The sequence below is a fragment of the Loxodonta africana genome, chromosome 14, assembly GCF_030014295.1.
Source record: "Loxodonta africana isolate mLoxAfr1 chromosome 14, mLoxAfr1.hap2, whole genome shotgun sequence".
Lineage (NCBI taxonomy): Eukaryota > Metazoa > Chordata > Mammalia > Proboscidea > Elephantidae > Loxodonta > Loxodonta africana.
Genome location: NC_087355.1, coordinates 9,262,679 through 9,281,059, shown reverse-complemented (window position 1 = coordinate 9,281,059; position 18,381 = coordinate 9,262,679). Strand labels below are relative to the sequence as shown.

The 18,381-nt window shown below is 39.0% G+C and overlaps 1 protein-coding gene across 2 annotated transcripts in view; it reads left to right on the top strand.

Annotated features, from left to right (window-relative positions):
• The window catches only part of CA8 (carbonic anhydrase 8), a 203,144-nt gene that overhangs the window by 122,212 nt on the left and 62,551 nt on the right, over positions 1–18,381 (top strand). Inside the window, exon 9 of one of the 2 annotated variants that reach the window (XM_003408321.4) lies at positions 3,470–5,268. The exons of the other annotated variant lie outside the window; for it this stretch is intronic. The gene's annotated coding sequence lies outside the window, so the exon portion shown is untranslated. Of the gene's footprint in view, positions 1–3,469; positions 5,269–18,381 lie in introns of those variants that run through there. 2 annotated transcript variants of the gene reach the window in all.

The window sequence follows — 18,381 nt, the reverse complement described above, 5'->3', positions numbered from 1 at the left end:
GAAGTCAGTGGACTGACAACTGAAAAATGAAAGATAGCAATCACTCATGCTGTTTAGCTGTGTGCTGTGAATAAAATTGCAGCTAAAGGATTTGAGGAGGAGGAAATGGTGGCAAGCGGGACAGGGACTGATAGTTTTCACAGTAAACCTGTTAGAACTATTTAACTCTTTATACTATGCACATGTATGATTTTGATACAAATAGAAAAGATTAAATAGAAATTGCTACTGTCATTTTGTTACATTTATTTCTTTTATTATGGTTGTAAAAATATATATAACACAACCTTTGCCAATTCAACATTTCATTCGTTATGTATTTTAATGCATGAATCTAAATGCACACACACACACACACACATTCTTTTTCTTATGGTGTTTGCTTTGAACCAAGTATTGTGCTGGACCTTTGGGAACACAGTCCAGATGAGACCAAACATGATTGCATCCCATGAAAACTTTCTCTAAAATGCTGAAAAGTACATTTCACACACATGCATAGAAAATGATAAGCCATACTTTACCTTTGTATTGGGGCATAAGTATTGCAATTTGATTTCCAACCACTGAGATGTCTTTATGATCCCGAAGTCATCACTAGTGCTCGCTGTCGTTCCTGGGAGGCGCTATGCTAAGCACGTTATATCTGTTGCCATAAATCATTCTCACACAAACTCTATGGGTAGATGTTATCAGGGACAGAAAGGGCAAGAAAATTGCCTAAAATCTAGAGCAATTTAATGGCAGAGCAGGGACTTGAACTTAGGTCTCTAAATCCCATCTCTCAGAGTGTGATCAGTTGATGTTTTTTAGTTAATCTGGTTGCTGCAGTAAAGAAGATCAAGCATACATTTTTGGAGGCGCTAATATAAAGATAGGAGTCACTGGGTGGTGCAAACCAGAAACACTGGCAGTTTGAATCCACCCAGAGGCACCTCAGAAGAAAGGCCTGGTGATCTCCTTCAGAAAAATCAGCCACTGAAACTCTTACGGAGCACAGTTCTGCTCTGACAAAGACGGTGTTGCTCTGAGTCAGAATAGACTCAACAGCAACAGGGTGGTGGTAATGTAAGATTACCCTGAGTGCTGTGATGTGGGAATGTGACATTTTTGTTGTTGTTGTTATTTTAAAACTATAGAGAGGAAAAAAGCTCAATAAATATAAGGTAGTATTATTTTTAGTTTCCTCTTTTTTTTTTTTTCTGTGAGGGAGATTTTAACAGAGCGAGTACCCAGATTCACCAGCAGATTCCACATTCAGGTAAATTGGAATTCAGCATTTACTGAGAACGTTCCAAGTCGAGCACTTGGAGCTTCAGAAGTGAGCAAGACACTGGCGGCCACCACACACATCAGCTGCGCTGTAGATGGATGCCGAATGTTAAAATTACTCCCCTTTGAGCCACTCGGACCTTGTATGATTAGAGCCACTATATGTTTATCTAACTATGTTTTATTGATGTTCTGGAGCATGGTAGCTTAATTTTTAGAATGGTTGGACATATTCTTAAAATGAAATTTCATTACTTTCATAAACGTGGAATTTATATATATCTAGACCAGTCCTCCCAAAATGTGTCCTGGAGAGCATTGTTTCTTAAATCAAGAGGTGACTGTCCAAATAAATTTGGAGAATCCAGGATGTATTATCCCCCATTAGGAGGTTCACAATGCATATTAGTATGCTAGAGGCACTCCTTGGAGACTCTATGGGGCAGTTCTACTCTGTCCTATAGGGTCGCTATGAGCCGGAATCGACTCGACGGCACTGGGTTCTGGGGGTTTAGAGGCTCTCAGAGGCATTTGAATTAAAGAACCATGTTTTATTACAGGAAGCCCTGGTGGCATAGTGGTTAAGAGCTATGGCTGCTAACCAAAAGGTTGGCAGTTTGAATCCACGAGGTGCTCCTTGGAAACTCTGTGAGGCAGTTCCTCTCTGTCCTGTGGGGTCACTATGAGTTGAAATAGACTCGACAGTGATGGGTTTGGTTTTTTTATTTTATTACATTTAAGCAGAGCTTCCCCAATTTTTTAAAACATGGAATCCTTTCCTCACCTAACTTGCAGTGTTATGTGGAACACATTTTGGGGACACTGGACTCCAAATCCCTTTTGCAGAAAATTCATACATTGTGACTTTTAGGCTCCTTTTAGCTCTGAAATGCTGTGATTTTACAGTTTGATCACCAGTTGGTTTCATGTCAGTTACTTTGACTTATAATTTATTGTTTTATAATTTTCAAATATATACATAATCAATGTCCTACATTACCTGTGAAATAATGTCTTTGAGGTATAATCTTAAATTAAAGATTTGATCGTGGCTCACTAGCTTACTTGAAATGGAATTTGGAAATATATATACCAGTGTTACAAATATTTTTAATATATTCCATAAATTTGTATATATATGTATACACACACATAGCAACCACATATGGACATTGTAAAATAGCCCATTGTATCATAATTAAGGAAGGAGACCCATTTAGTTTGTTTGTAGTTATTTGTTGCAGCAAATATCCCTTACACAAAAAAATCTGTCTGATTGTATCTACCTGATAAGTTCCTAGAAGTACAGTTCTAGTTAAAAAGTACATGCATTCTAAATTTTGACAGCTATTTACTGCCCAAAAGATAGAACTAGTTTACATTGGGCCAATAGTATAAGGGTGTCAGTTTGCCCATTGCCGTCGCTGGCAACATGCAAAGGTTTTATAGAACTGGAATCTTAGCTGGTGTCATTTTCCTAAATGGGAAGCACATTTTTCATTATCTCAAAGGGTGCTCTTATTTCATGTATTACTCTAGATTTAATTAATAGAACTATTAAGTAATTGGAGAAATAAGTAGTAGTCTCTGAGCTCAAGCATGTACTATCCTATCTGGGTATTACACACAATAATAATAAAAATAAATAACATAAAAAAATTTTTTAAAAAATAACAAAAAAATTAAAAAAACTTAAAGATTTACTTTTATTTATTATTAGACATAATATACAAATTGTATTTATAAATTTGTTCAAGAATTTATTTATTTAGGTTGCGAATATCTCAAGTTCCTATGGAAATTTTGCATTAATAGATTTGATCATATAAACGGGGAGCTCTGGTGGTGCAGCGTTTAAGAGCTCAGCAGCTAACCGAAAGGTCAGCAGTTGGAATCCAGCAGGTGCTCCTTGGAAACCGTATGGGCCAGCTCTACTCTGTCCTATAGGGTAGCTAGGAGTCAGAATTGACTTGATGGCAATGGGTGGGTTTTTTTTTAGTGTCATAAGTAAAATCATGGCAGACTTTTTTGGAAAAATTGCAGAGTTACAAACCTGAGCATGAAGATTTTTTAAATGTCCACATTTTTTTAGCATGAAACTTTAGTCCTAATGTGCCTCATTGAGCTGTAGAAGGACCTTCCAGTGTGCAGTGCAGGAATATAAGTAACATAACTGATTCATTCTTTCTGCCTAAAGGAGGAAGACAGTGGTCCTATTGTGCCCTCGAAGGAGAAACGGAAACTTTTGAGCTGCAACCTTGGTTTGCCCTCAAAGCCTACATTGTCTGTCTTCATCTAATCCAGCCTTCACGGACGTCGGTGACAGTTGTCCGCGCACATGCACTAATGAAATAGTAGAAATGGCTGTACATTCAAAGAAATCCCACATTATATATTCACTTCACTGCTATTAGTATTCATATTTTTGCATATACTACGTATTGCTTAGCATAGAAGGAATGAAACTAGTTTTCAGAGCTGTTATTAACATGAGTATATATGTGTGTGTGTGTATATATATATACAGCATGTATTAATATTGAGACAGGAAAAAGACATTCCCAGCATTAGTATTTCTTTATTTCCTGTCTCCAGCAGAAAATCACTCATTCAGAGAATAATGTAATTCTTGATAATAAAATAAAAGTTTTGGTGAAGAAAAACATAGAACTTCAAAATGCAGTGTGAAAGGTTAATAAAACTAATGTCTCCTGTTGTTTTTCAGCACCCGAACCACAGTGGCTGGGCTGGTTTGTTGTGGACAACATATTGGGAGTCAATGCAACAACATAGTATTTGACATATTAATTTCCTACTTAAAGGGTTTAACTGAACATTTGAATCTAATCATTGTGTTTATTTGACATATTAGAAACTGTGGTATCTATGAATTTGGGAAAGGTTTAAGAAATTAATTAGAAAGAAGGTGGATAGAAGGTACCAGGAATAGCTTTATTTTCCATGAATAAGAATATAAATTGAATATCGTATATTAATGTTGTATACTTTGTAAGACTTTAAATATTTTATTCTATCCATTTCATTTCTTCAGTATGTCAAAACATTTCTTTTGAGTATGACCAACAATACCTTATTTTAATTAATTTTAAGGCCTACTTGCACATTTCAGCATATATTTAATTACAGTTAGATGTAATAGAATGAGATAATTTATGTAAAACAATATAGTGTCTGGCACAAAGTGCTTAATAAGTGTTATTTGTTGTTGTTATCGTAAAACCAATGACTTCAGTAACAGTCCCAGTATGATACAAAATATCTTAAGTTAGAAGTAGAAATAATACAGATGTTACAAGTATATATTCAGGGAATTTAGATGTGTTGGGTAGAGGTTGTAATAATGAAAGATTTAAATACAAATAAAAATTACAGCAGGTAGACCTGAAAACAGAAGCTAAGATGGTACATTTGGGAGCCTGGGGGCAGGCAGAGGAAAGGTCTAGAGCTGGGACAATGCGATCTGCATGTAGCCCTGGACCTTGTCAGGGCAACATCAGGCAGGGCCTCTGATAGGTGGAGAGAGACCCTGGAGTAGGCCTTTTTGTAGTTTCTTACATACAAAAATGAAATGGCAAAGCGTGTGTACCACAATTGTGATATATTTAAATATTTACATTTTACAGACTAGTACTGTTAACCACATGCGTGCCAAACAGTGGCTACAAAAGTAGCCTTATTTGTGGTTAACATCAGAAGATTATCATCCAAGACTAGATACGATGCCCTTCATGAATGAGAATCCAGCCCAGGGGCACCCCTGGTCATGCCTTTGGTAGACCCTGTATTCAGGTTCCGAAAAAGCAATACTCAAGTACCCAGCTTTTCCACTCCTGATGATTGGTAGCAGCCAGGGACTGTTCTTGGACTTCTGATGCTTCTAGCAGTCTCCAGTCATCTTGCCTTGAAAACTACAGAGTAAACACAACAGCTACAAAAACTAATTCCAGTGTTTTTCAGAGCAATATCTGAGCTCTATCTCCCTCTCCAAAATGATTTTTTTTTTTTTTAACTCAGGCAATTAGATTTATTTACTGCATATTTTTCTGAGTCAAAGAAGTACTTGGATTGGATCATGAAATCCACTGATGAGACCGTACTGAGACTTACTAGTCTTTAGTATGGAAAATCCCTTCATCGCACTATTAGGTGCCTCAGACTCCAAATATGAATGTTATTTATAGTGATGTTTTTATAGGAATGATGTGAAAGAGTACTTGTCAATCAACAGAAGTGCAAATAACTGATATCAAATGTATCCTGTTTTGGTAGTGGGATTGGAAAGAAAAATAAAAGGCATGCGATGGACCCTGAAATTGGGAGAGGAACTTCCCACAGCAAGCATGGGGAGCAGTTAACTAGGGATAGACAACCAATTTCACAGATTTGAACTTAAAATTTAGAGTGGATGTTATTTACCTAACAAGGAAAAAAAGGCAAGTGCCAGTGACATGTTATTTATTGTGCCTGATGGTGTGTAAAGTAGTATTCTCAAAGTTTTATCAGTTAAAATGTTTTGAGTCCTCTGCATCAGTCTAGAAAAAATTTTGTCCATTTGTTGATCTTTTCAAAGAACTAACGTTTGGCTTTGTTGGTTTTCTCTACTGTGTTTCTGTTCTCTATTTCATTAGCTTCTGTTCTAATCTTTATAATTTCCTTCCTTCTGATTGCTTTGGGTTTACTTTACTCTTCTTTTTCCAGTGTCTTAAGGTGGAAGGGTAGATTATTGATGTGAGATTTTTTTTTTTTTAATCTAGGCATTTATAGCTTTAAATTTCCCTCTTAGCACTACTTTAGCTGCACCTCATAAGTTTTGGTATGTTGTATCTTCATTTGCTTTCATCTGAGTATTTTCTCATTTCCCTTCTGATTCCTTTTTTGACTCAATGACTAATTAGGAATGCATTGTTTAATTTCCACATATTTCTAAATTTTCTAAATTTCTGTTACTGATTTCTAATTTAATTCCATTGTGGTCAGAGGACATATTATGTATGGTTTAAATCCTTTTAAATTTGTTGCAGCTTGTTTTATGGCCTAGCATAGGGCCTATCTTGGAGAATGTTCCATCTGCACTTGAGAAGAATGTGTATTCTGCTGTTGTTAGCTGGTATGTTCTAGATGTCTGTTAGGTCTAGTTTGTGTATAGTGTTGTTCAGTCTTACATATCTTCTAATCCCTTTTCATTGTTCTATTTTTGAAAGTGAAGAACTGAAGTCTCCGAATACTATTTAATTAGTTCTTCCTTGAGTTCCATCTGTTTTTGCTTCGTGTACTTGGGGGCTCTGTTAGCAGAGGAGTCTTTTGGTGGTGCAGCTGGTTAACTACTAATCAAAAGACACTTCATACCTATGTAGAGGGGCCTCAGAAGAAAGGGCTGGCAGTTTACTTGTGAAAGTCACAGCCTTGACAACCCTATGGGGAAGAGTTCTACTCTGCAACACCTGGGGTTACTATGAATCAGAATTGACTCAATGACAAGTTTTTTTTTTTGATAGGTATATATACATTTAATTATTACATCTTTCTGAAGGAATTATCCTTTATCCTTATAAAATGTTCCTCTTTATCTCTAGCAAACATTTTTTTTTTGTTTTAAAATATGTTTTACATATTCATATAGCCACTCCAGCTTTCTTATGGTTCTGGTTTGCATTACATACCTTTTCCTATCCTTTTATTTTCAGCCTGTTTGATCTTTGAATTTAAAGTGTGTCTCCTGCAGACTACTTATGGTTGGGTCTTATTTTTTATCCAGGCTGACATTCTCTGCTTTTTATTGGATTGTTTATTCACATCTAAAGTTATTATTGATGTAGTTGGATTTATATCTGCCATTTCACTTTTTATTTTCTACATGTCTCATGCTTTTCTTGTTGTTTTTGTTCCTCTATTCCTCCTTTACTACTTTCTTCTGCCTTAGGGGGGAATATTTTTTAGTGTAGCATATCATTTCCTTTAATGATTTTTTCCCACTATATTTTATGTCTATTAAAGAAGCTGAGCAAAGAAAGGAGAAAACAAAAACAAAAAACAACAAAATTGTTGCTATTGAGTCGATTCCAACCCATAGCGACCCTATAGGACAGAGTAGAACTGCCCTCTAGGGTTTCTGAGATGCAGCTAGTGGATTTGAACTGCAGACCTTTTGTTTAGCAACCCAGTTCTTAACCACTGTGCCGTCAGAGTTCCAAAGAAAAGATAACAAGTATATATTTTTTGTGTTTGTTACATTAACATTTCTCATTCTATTCATTTGTTTCTTTTAGTTCAAATTATCCTCTGGTGTCATTTTTTTACTCTAATACAGCATTGCTTCCACAAACCTCCTTGGTGCTATATTGTCAAGTATATTACATTTCTATATGTTGTAAGCCCAGCAGTGCAATTACATGCATATTGTTTGATGTAGTTACTTTTTAAATCAGTTGAGAGAAGAAAGAATAAGAAATATGCATTTATACTGTCTTTTGTAATTACAGAATTACTTGTACCAGTGCTATTTTTTTTTTTTTCATGTAGATTTGAATTTCTATCTGGGTTTACTTGCTTTCAGCCTGAGGCAACTATTCCTTTAGTATGTCTTGTAAGGTGAGTCTGTTACAAGTGGATTCTCTGAGGTTTTGCTTATTTGGGAATTTATTTTGTCTTCATTTCTGAAGATGGCTTTGCTGGATATAATATTCTTGGTCTACAGTTGTGGCCCCCCCCCCACCCGGCACCACCACTTTGAGTATGACATTCCACTGCCTTCTGGCCTCCTTTGTTTCTTATGAAAAGTCAGCTGTTAAACTTACTGGGGTTCATTTTTATATGACAAGTCATTTTTCTCTTGTTGGCTTTCAAAATTTTGGTTTTTAGCATTTTTACTGTGATGTGTCGGGGTGTGAATTTTTTGTGTTTATCCTACTTGGGATCCATTGAGCTTTCTAAATATGTAGATAAATGTTTATCATCAAATTTGAGAAGTTTTTAACTATTATTTCTTTCAATTTTTTTTCCCGTGGTCTTTTCTCTCCCCTCCTGGTAATCCCATTACACACAGGTTAAACGCACTTGATGATGTCCACGTTTCTCTGAGGCTATGTTCATTTTTATTCATTCTTTTTTCTCTGTTCTTTAGATTGCATAAGCTATCAATTTATTTTCAACTTTGCTATTCTGCCAGTGCTAATCTACTGTTGCACCTCTCTCATAAATTTTTTATCTCAGTTCTTATACTTTTTTAGTTCAGAATTTCCATTTGTACTTTTTTTTATATTGGCCGTTCCTTTATTGATATTATGTATTGCATGAGACATGTTTCATATTTTCTTTGATTTCTTTAAGCATGGTTTTCTTTACTTCTTTAAAAATATTTGTAATGGCTTCTTTGAAGTCTTTATTGAATCGGACATCTGGGCCCTTTCACTGGCAATTTCTGTTACCTACTTTTTTTTTTTCCTGTGTATGAGTCACACTTTCCTGTTTCTTTCTCTTATGAAAAAGACCTGCTCAAATTTTTTTTGAAAACTGGGATATTTTAGGTAATATATGATAGGGTTAGTCATACTGATCCTCCACACCCCTGAGCTTGTTTTTCTTGTTATTTGCCTGTATATTTGTTTAGTGACTTGGCTGGACTATTTTATAAAATCTGTTTTGCCTTCAGTGTGGAGCCTCTGATGTCACTCCTCAGAGAATATAGCCCTGGACATGCACACAGTTACCCTGGGATGACCGTCATTTTAGCAGGGCTCTTTGTCTCTTTTCCTGATCTCACTGTTAAACTGTTTGGCTGCATTAGTATCACACCCTGTTGGGCTCCACTAATTTGCTAGCTAACTGCTCTGTTTTTGACAGTGCCCTTGGGCATAACTTGTACCACACGCAATTTAGATTTAGGCTCCTTTGCAAGGGCGGAGCCCTGGTGGCACAGTGGTTAGGAGGTGCAGCTGCTAACCAAAAGGTTGGCAGTTTGAATCTACCAGCTGCTCCTTGGAAACCCTATGGGGCAGTTCTACTCTGTCCTGTAGGGTTGCTGTGAGTCGGAATTGACTTGAAGGCAACAGTTTGGTTTTTGGTTTTTTCATGCACAAAGGTAGTTTTGAGGTAAGTTGTTGAGGTCTGTTCAGACCCCCAAAGGGCTCATCTTAACTTTTTTTTTTCCCTTGATCTCTCTGATAAACTAATTGGCCTGTGGTTTAACTTGTTGTTTTTGTATAGCTACCAGCCTCCTCTTAATTGCTTGCCACCAAAATCTCCATTGTTCACCAGAGCGCCCTAAGAATTCAGCTTCCCCATCCTCTGTCTCAGATAAAGTCAGTTATTTTGGGGAGAGCTTTGGAACTGTTTGTTCTTGTGAACAGCCCTTCTCCTGAGAAAAATGTTTGATTCCCAGCTCCAGATCTGAGGTTGGGGGCAGTGGCCTACTTCCCTTGGAACAACATGCCTGCTTTACCAACAGGATGTGGGGTGAGGGCAGTGTACCCCTGTGTTCTCAGCTTGCATTTCCCAACCTGGAACCTCTGCTGTACTAGGGAACTGTGGTGAGGGTGATCAAAGCCTCAGTATTCTTGACCTGCCACACCTGGGGTTGATCTGTATAAACGGGGGCTGAGGGGAGGAATGGAGTCCTGACCTCTCAGCCTCACTCCTCAGGAACTTAACCTCTAACTTGTAGCTGGGTGGAAGTGAAAAATACTGATGACCTGCCTCTCTCGGTGAGATGATATACCCCTTGCTTGTGAGCTGAGGGGAGAGGGAGCCCTGTGTTCTTGGCAGCACTCAGCCAACAAAGAGCTCCCTACATGCTGAACTAGGGTAGGGGAAGGGAGGGAGTAGGTCATGGCTCAATGCCATAGGCTTGCTGTTCTTAACCAAAATTTGGTAGATTTTATTGAATAAATGTTTCTTTATATACGGCACTGAGTTTTTTTTTTTTTTAAATATATATATATATATATATATACTATATGCCCTCAGGACAATTTCCCTCGACTTTATATGCTTTTTTTTTTTTTTTAAATACTTTTCACCAGTTATGGCTGGGAAGAAGGTCTGTGGAGCTCCTCATGCCACCCTTTTGAAAGTAGTTCTCTGTAATCAAGATAGCACATTAATTCAGAAGTTCAGGCTGTCAGTTTCCTTTTGGAATTTTCACTTGAGTAAGTACATTTTTTGAAATATTGTCATCATTTTGAATATCTTGAAGTTTCAAAAGGAATATTTCTTAAAATAAAAATTAAGTTGACAAAAGTGTATTTTCATTAACTTATTGAGTTAATTACCCTGAAGTTTTATTTCTCCATTTGGAAAGGACAAGAATTAATGGTAATTATTATGTGCTGATTACCACTAATTCTTCTCCTCTCCAAATGGAAAAATAAAATTTCAGGGTAATTAATTCAGTAAGTTAATGAAAATTATTATGTGCTGTGATGAAGTAAAAGAACTGAACAGAAGATTTCAAAGGGCGTCTTGAGGAGACAAAGTATTATAATGACATGTGCAAAGAGCTGGAGATGGAAAATCAAAAGGGAAGAACACGCTCAGCGTTTCTCAAGCTGAAAGAACTGAAGAAAAAATTCAAGCCTTGAGTTGCAATAGTGAAGGATTCTATGGGGAAAATACTAAACAGTGCAGGAAGCATCAAAAGATGGAAGGAATACACAGAGTCATTACACCAAAAAGACTTAGTCGATATTCAACCATTTCAAGAGGTGGCATATGATCAGGAACCGATGGTACTGAAGGAAGAAGTCCAAGCTGCTCTGAAGACATTGGTGAAAAACAAGGCTCCAGGAATTGATGGAATATCAATTGAGATAGTGCTGGAGGTGCTCACTCATCTATGCCAAGAAATATGGAAGACAGCTTCCTGGCCACCTGACTGGAAGAGATCCATGTTTATGCCTATTCCCAAGAAAGGTATCCAACCGAATGTGGAAATTATAGAACAATATCATTAATATCACATGCAAGCAAAATTTTGCTGAAGATCATTCAAAAACAGCTACAGCAGTATATCAATAGGGAGGTGCCAGAAATTCAGGCCAGTTTCAGAAGAGGACGTGGAACCAGGGATATCATTGCTGATCTTAGATGGATCCTGGCTGAAAGCAGTGATTACCAGAAGGATGTTTACCTGTGTTTTATTGACTATGCAAATGCATTTGACTGTGTGGATCATAACAAATTATGGATAACATTGCGAAGAATGGGAATTCCAGAACACTTAATTGTGCTCATGAGGAACCTTTACATAGATCAAGAGGCAGTTGTTCAGACAGAACAAGGGGATACTGATTGGTTTAAAGTCAGGAAAGGTGTGTGTCAGGGTTGTATTCTTTCACCATACCTATTTAATCTGTATGCTGAGCAAATAATCCAAGAAGCTGGACTATATGAAGAAGAACAGGGCATCAGGATTGGAGGAAGACTCATTAACAGTCTGCGTTATGCAGACGATACAACCTTGCTTGCTGAAAGTGAACAGGACTTGAAGCACTTACTAATGAATATCAAAGACCACAGCCTTCAGTATGGATTGCATCTCAACATAAAGAAAACAAAAATCCTCACAACTGGACCAATGAGCAATATCATGATATATGGAGAAAAGTTTGAAGTTGTCAAGGACTTCATTTTACTTGGATCCACAATCAACAGCCATGGAAGCAGCAGTCAAGAAATCAAAAGACGCATTGCATTGAGTAAATCTGCTGCAAAGGACCTCTTTAAAGTGTTGAAGAGCAAAGATGTCACCTTGAAGACTAAGGTATGCCTGACCCAAGCCATGGTATTTTCAGTCACATCATATGCATGTGAAAGCTGGACAGTGAATAAGGGAGACTGAAGAAGAATTGACCCCTTTGAATTGTGGTGTTGGCGAAGAACATTGAATATCCCGTGAACTGCCAAAAGAACGAACAAATCTGTCTTGGAAGAAGTACAACCAGAATGCTCCTTGGAAGCAAGGATGGCAAGACTGCGTCTTACATACTTTGGACATGTTGTCAGGAGGGATCAGTCCCTGGAGAAGGACATCATGCTTGGCAAGAGTACAGGGTCAGCGGAAAAGAGGAAGACTCTCAATGAGGTGGATTGACACAGTGGCTACAACAATGAGCTCAAGCATAACAAGGATTGTAAGGATGGCTCAGGACTGGGCAGTGTTTCGTTCTGTTGTGCATAGGGTGGCTATGAGTCAGAACCGACTCAATGGCACCTAAACAACAACAGTTATGTGCTGATTAATGATTTCAGGTCTTAGCTCGACAGACTTAACTCTTAAGATGGTGTATGCTTAAGTAGACATCCAACAACCTCATTTTCTTTAGAATATTATCAAGTAGTGTATTATTGGAACACACTAATACAGCAAATATTGACACGATGAAGAATAACGTATGTTAATTAAATACAATATTGGATCTTATGGCATAGCCAACTTAGATTACACTTCAATGAAGTTTCCCAGAGGTTTTACGCTTCAGTTTGACGGAATGCTTAGTTGGAAATGATGCTGATGAGATTTAAGAAGCTTTTCCATTTCTGAAGCTTGAGGGAGTCTGCATAAATACTGCCTTGTGATGCCCCACCCCCTCCAGCCACTGTAGTCTCAGCAAGTTAGTGGAGCTGCTACAAAGGCCCAGCTTTACTCGCTTTGGGCCTGACTCATTTCCAGAGTGATTGTAGCACAATTACTTCTATAAACTAATTGCTTTAGAATTATATTAGAATTCAGTCAGCCTCAATAGGAACTTTCTTGTGAAATTATGTTAGAGTCTGGCCCAAGAGAATTTTTATAAAAAATTCAGATCAAAGTCTACACATTGCATAAAAAAATTATCTTTTGTAATACAGAGATACTTCCTTTTGGCATAAAGCAGATATATAGTATTATTCTAGCAAAAGAGTGGGACCAAAATTGGCCTCTTGCAATTTCCTTCATTTTAAATAAATTTGTCTGCAAATACTTTTTATGAAAAAATCTCTTTTAAATGAAATAATCTCACTACAAAAAAAGTGTATAATTAGGATACATGGCTTATTTTTCCACTTTTAGAAATTATCTTCATGTCAAATAGTCTCAGATATTAAAGGAATATATATTTGGTTCCATTCTAAAAATTAAAAAAAAAATTTACATGCCACTCCAGGTTTTGCAGAGGGCCCTGCTTCCACAATTGGGTTCAGTAGCTGAATGGCTAACCTCGGCATTCATACATACTCAGAACCATGAAGCAATTTGGGAAAAACAAGGACCAGGTAGGGAAAGCCTGTAACTCCACAGATTTTGTTTTTTTTTCTGAGTCCACAGAAAAGAGGTGAATGTGATTCCTCTTGTGGGTAAATTAGTTAATGTGTCTCGTGCACCAAGGAGATAATTTTCCAATTTATGTAAGCAGGTAAAAATGTCCTCAGTGTTTCTCTGTGGTTAGAGAAAAGTAGTAGGTGAACAGTTAACTCCAAAACCCAGTAGAACTCACATAGAGAAGGACCCTTCTGTTAGTCTGTGAACAAAACTACCGAGTTGAAAACATTTCATGGACGTTGATTACACCTGTCGTTTCCCAGTACGGTTCTGACCCTGTGTTACGGTGCCATTCCGGTCTTCTCAGAGTCGTCTTGAGAAGGTAGAGATTCCTTTGTTGCCAACTCACAGATCATTTGCAAGAGAACACGTATTTGCAGTACTGTCCTTGGAGGTCTTTTCTTACTTCTGGATCCCTGACAAGTGGTCTATATTGCTACCATCTTGTGCGTTTGTATTTATCAAATATATTTTCATTATCTTGATCACTATATTGTGGAAATCAAAGGTGGACAATGTTTGAGCCAGAAGGATTTTTTTTTTTCCCTTTCTAAACCACTTTTCACAAACTGGCCCAATGTGGTGACATAATTGGTTTCTTAACTCTGTCCTCTTACTCAGCCAAAGGAAACCTGCATTTACTCTTTTGCCCAGAGAGGAGAATGTGTGTGTTTGGTGAAACCTATGCACTGAGGAATTGTTTCTATTTTGCATGCACTTAGGATCTTTCTTACGGTTGCATGGTACTCTTAACAAAGCAGACTTGCCCCAACTGTGTCTTCCCCACCATTACCTTGTCAGGTGAGGAAAATGTAACAGGAAGCTGTGGTGTATCTCTCCGAGCTCAAAGGTGGTGTGCCCTCCACCCAGGCAGGGCCACAGCACAGTCAAGTGGAGGGCAAAAAGTACCTCAAAGCAGAAAGTGACATATACTTAGAAAATATTCCTGGTGTAGGTGCAGAAATGAGAGAAGACATAAAGACTTCACAAGGAACAGAGGATTTCAATAGAGCCAGTTGCCCAGTGGAATGAGGACTAGACAATACAGGTCAATACCCTACATGGATCAAGGTGGAATTCGTAGCACCTTACCTGGAGCAAAGTTTTGTGATTATCTCCAGGTAATATGGTCCTGCATTGGATGGGATAGATCCTGCGAACGGGACTGGGTAGCATAGAGCCTAAAGGCACAGACTAGAGCCAGATGCCTTGATCTGAATCCTGGTTCTGAGTCCTATCAGTGACATGTGACCTTGAGAAATTTATTTAATCTCATTGGGCCTTGGTTTCTGCATCTTTAACCTCAAGATTTAAGATTTTTTTTTTTATTTTAGCGTTCTCAGCTTCCCAGGGCTCCACTGCACAAAGAAGGCCTGGTCCCTCTTATTCCCCCAGTGATGACATCCAGTTTCAGCTGTTCGCTTCTCAGAACACTGAGGTGGGGTTCTCCAACCAGTGGGGACGGGACAAAATAGCTAACGAGAGAACACTTGAATGGCGTTGAGTCAGAGCCAAAGACTGAAGAACCATCTTCCTGAAGGACTGATACCTTTCATTTCCTCGCCTTGCTATGTCCTGTATTAATTCTCTCAGGAGAATGCAACAGCCTTGTGGTTCATACTCTCCTAGTGATGCTTGGTGACTTCACCTGTTCCTGGATGGAGCAAGCACTGTCACACTGCCAGTCACCAGCAACCCCTGGGCTGCTGGAGCAGGACTGTCCAAGGTCCCACTGACACAGTCACTCTCTTTTCTCACACTTACTTTCCCCTTTGCAAGGATAACCCTTCCTGTCCTATTTGCTCTGCCGAGGGCCTCTCTGCATCGAGTCCTCCACCTGTCTCTGTCGGGTGTGCCTGTCTGAGTACATGCCCAAGTAATGAGAGAAGAATATCACTTACCAAGACAGAATCTTCTGATAGGCTTCTTACCTTTGTTATTTTTTTCCACATACTGAGCACCAGAAGAATATGGACTCCTTACAAAGGTCAACCAAAACCGGTGCCTAAATATTTAACATATTTGAAGAAAGATGATGAGGTAATTTGTTAAGGGTGAGTGACAATCACACCCTGAAATGAAGAGTAAAAATGGTTTAATTTGGTATGGAATTGTCTATTGATGCTGGCAAATAATTTAAAGAGTTAGCTGTGCCTGCCTTTTCTGTAGTTGGGCAGAGAGTCACCCAGAGGTGCAACCTTGATGTGCTTCCAAGTCCCTGAGGAGCCTTCTTGGAGGTGCAAATATAGGCACCTAGGCGCTCATTCCTTAGGAACGATACAGCAGAACATTTTGTGACCTTGACAAGGGTGACTTCTTCCTTGTTAAGGAGAGCTGTGGGGCACAGTTGAAGCTATTCAATGACAGAGCTACAGTCCTTCTGGGATGGAGGGACCCAAGATTCTTAACTACCACTCACTGAATTTCGAAGTTAGGGAAACCTGTGAGAGTCACTGGCTGGGAAGGGCCCCCCAAGGCTCGGGAAAGCAGCACACCACATGGGGAGGGGCAGTCTGGTCTGTTGACGTGGTAAATACTAAAACCCAAGGTTGGGTGGGTAGGACTGGTTCCAGCATTGTTGGGCGAAGCTGGAATCAGGTCAGGGTCTCTCTGCCCCCTCACAGCTTTGGATAGCAATGATCAGCATGTGAGTGCCCCTGAGGCTTATGGGAACAATGCTTGTGGGAGGAGCGTTGGACTGGCTGACTTTCAGCTAAAATACTGGAGTGTTTGGATATCTTTGGGTAGGGAAAACCAAATCAAACCAGTTGCCATTGAGTTGATTCTGACTAATGGTGGCTCTTTGTGTTGCAGAGTAGAACTGTGCTCCATAGGACTTCAAAGCTGTGACCTTTTTTAGGCAGATCGCCAGGCCTTTCCTCTGGGGTGCCTCTGCGTGGACTCCAGTCATCAACTTTCTGGTTAGCAGTTGAGTGCTTAACAGTTTGTACCACCCAGGTATTCCTTTTTGGGGAGACAGATGCCTCCAAAAGGGTGCTTGAACTCCCTACTAATAAAAACATGGGGGTACAAGTGCTTCATTACAAAAAATAATAGCCAGGTGATCATTCTTACCCCTAAGCTGGTAAAGGAAGTTGTAAGCATTATTTACAGACAACAAACTATAAAGAAGATACGGTGGATTCTGGTACAGATGTACAGCTTCTCGGGAAGGAAGGAGGTGTTACTAGCCCTCAGGCAGTGTAAGCAGTGTGTCAAAGGCAGCAAGGTGATTCTCTCTGGATCTATTCTTCCTTTTGCACATTGTGCTCTTCCAAGCCAGCTCTTCTGGGACTTTTTGTTTTTTCTTCATATTTGTTACCTCACAGATAAATCTGTTTGTTTTTAATGCATGTGCTCAAAGTACAACCTTGAAGTACTGAGTCTTTTTCAGCTGATTTTTTCCAAAAGGCTTTCCTTTGCTCCAGAATGTTCTATGAAATGATGGCTGCCTTGTGTACTTATAGTGGCAATGTCCCTCCACTCTTTGGTGATAGATGGCACAGTTACAACCTATCTGGGCAGAGCCACTTTCTGCTTGCAGCCTGACTGGAATAATGTCACACACCCCCCCCCACAGCACACTGGGCTTCCTCTGCAGTAGTATTAAGTCATGCAGCATTATTTTTAAACAGTGAGTTCCCAATTTTGTGTACGCTGTATAGTCATTCACGAGGCAGTGGTGATTCAGGGGTAGAATTGTCACTTCACATGTGAGAGACCCAGGTTCCACTCCCAACCAGTGCCCCTCAGGCTGAGCTGTCACCTTTTGGTGGAGGCTTGTGTGTTGCTAAGATGCTGAACAGGTTTCAGAAGAGCTTCGAGACAGACAGACTAGGAAGAAAAACCTGGTGATCTACTTTCAAAAATCAGCCAGTGAAAGCCCTATGGGTCACAACAGTCTGATCCGTGGCTGATCACAGGATGGCACAGGACTGGGCAATACTTCATTCTGTTCTGCATGGGATCACTGTGAGTTGGGTCAGAGCGTGATGCAACAGCAGCTAACCACAGCAACATGTATTTATTACTTAAACAGCTCCTCCCTTTTCTTACCTTGAACAGAAATGGAAGAAATATTTAATTCCAAGGGATTCTTAGAAAAGAAAGAGTTTGGAAGGTAGATGCAATTGTTGCTATCTAAAGGACTTCCTACGCTCGTTGCTTTTACTTGCAATGGAGAGTCAGTATTTGGTCTATTGCCTGCCTACATTAATAAGGCATCTCTTAGGGTTAGATAGGTGATGAAAATAAGCTCCCCAGGTGCCCGTCTGCATTGGCACATCCGACTTCTTCATGATGATAGAGCAGCAAAAGCAAACAAATGTAATGTCTGGGCTATTTTCTTCATCTTGGTGTTCAGCCAAAACACTCTGAAACCTGCACAGAGCTAGATTTTCACTTGCCCTTCACGCATCAAGAAAATATACAATGCTAACAAAACTTTCCAAAGTTTCTCCCTGAAAACAATCCAGCAAGAGGATCAGAAATAGGTAAAATACACAAGGCATAAACCACACGCAATGGTCTTGATTCCAATGTAGAGCAGCCGACTGAATTTGATCCAGTTCTAGTACTAGTAAGACTTTGTTAATAGATTTGCTTTTGCTGTCTGTTTTTAGACAAAGCTTTCACTAATTTTTTTTTTTTTATTAACAATTACTGAATTATTGAACTGCATATTTAGGAAATGACAGGGCTCTTCTCAGCAACACATTCCACACAGAATTAAGTGACAAGGACGCTCCTTCACTCTCACAATAGAAAAGTCCCTTCATGGACAGGATGTCAGG